The sequence below is a fragment of the Austrofundulus limnaeus genome, unplaced genomic scaffold (assembly GCF_001266775.1).
Source record: "Austrofundulus limnaeus strain Quisiro unplaced genomic scaffold, Austrofundulus_limnaeus-1.0 Scaffold282, whole genome shotgun sequence".
Taxonomy (NCBI): domain Eukaryota; kingdom Metazoa; phylum Chordata; class Actinopteri; order Cyprinodontiformes; family Rivulidae; genus Austrofundulus; species Austrofundulus limnaeus.
The window spans coordinates 492,752-493,926 of NW_013952684.1; the positions used below are offsets into that span (position 1 = coordinate 492,752).

The 1,175-nt window shown below is 34.5% G+C and overlaps 1 protein-coding gene across 1 annotated transcript in view; it reads right to left on the reverse strand.

The window, feature by feature from the left end:
• The window catches only part of ngef (neuronal guanine nucleotide exchange factor), a gene marked incomplete at its 5' end in the record, with an annotated part of 19,063 nt that overhangs the window by 13,557 nt on the left and 4,331 nt on the right, over positions 1 to 1,175 (reverse strand).

Here is a 1,175-nt window from a genome sequence, read left to right on the forward strand (position 1 = left end):
CATCAGAGGAGACGTCGGCGTCTTTTATCGAGGCTTTCCAGAGACGAGTCCCTACTTCGGAGCATGTTTTTGGGAAATTGAAGTCGGTGAGTTTACTATTTTATACTACTTCTGTGATATTACTACTACTTCTACTTCCTGTTATCTTCTTCGTCATCGTCTTTTTCACCAGTAGAAACAGCCGGTTGTTGATCATGTGATTCCCATAATGTGAAAAAAGTGTTTCCATTGCAGTTTTGGAAAAACACCAATTTCGATACGGCCGAAAAACCACCTCATCCTAGCGCAAAAACTTTTTGTCGAAAAACGTATTATTTTTTTCCAAATTGACGTGTTTCCATTGAGCAAATTTATTTTCGAAATTCTGATTTGCGCATTTTCATGGCCAGTGGAAACGCAAATAGATATCCAGAAAAAAAAAACAATCTGTCATTTTAGCCAAGGAATGAAATAACTACTGCTGTTAATGTCGTGTCTCCATTGGGTTGTTACAGACACAGAAATAAAAATATAAATCATATTTATCTCTCTCTCTAGTCCTGCTTTGGTTTTCCTTTGGTCAAATATTTTTAATTTAAGTGTAAACAACTGTGTTACATAGGTTTCATTTATTCAGAAGAAGAGCAGTTGCGCACCACTATCCTCCCCCTCCTGATCGTCACAAGTATCAGATGCGTTTCTGAAAAAAGCATTTTAAAATGTCTCCAAACTTCAATTAATGCTTAATTTAAGTTGGTTTTTAGTTTGAGATCTTCACATTGATATTGTAGTGTTATACAACAGCATTAAAAGCTAATTCAATTTAGTCTAACAAATTTATGTCATTAGTTACATTTAAAATCTAATTCCAGTTCAAACAGAATAACCTGTTGTCAACATAATTATGGAGTGATTTATTTTCAACTCTAAATATCTTAAAACTAATGAAATATCAATTAACTCCTTTAAAAAAATGATCAAAGCAAAATTGTTAAAAAATGTGAAATTGTTTCATATGTATTTACTGTACATGAGTTACTGTTTGAGGAGTTGAATTTTTGTTTTTGTTTATTTGGTTTATTATTATTTGAAATTAATATATTATTTGTAAATCAGTCCAGGATCGGGTCGCGGGGGCAGCAGCAGAGAGACCCCGCTCTCCCCAGCGACACCTTCCAGCTCGTCCTGGGGGACTC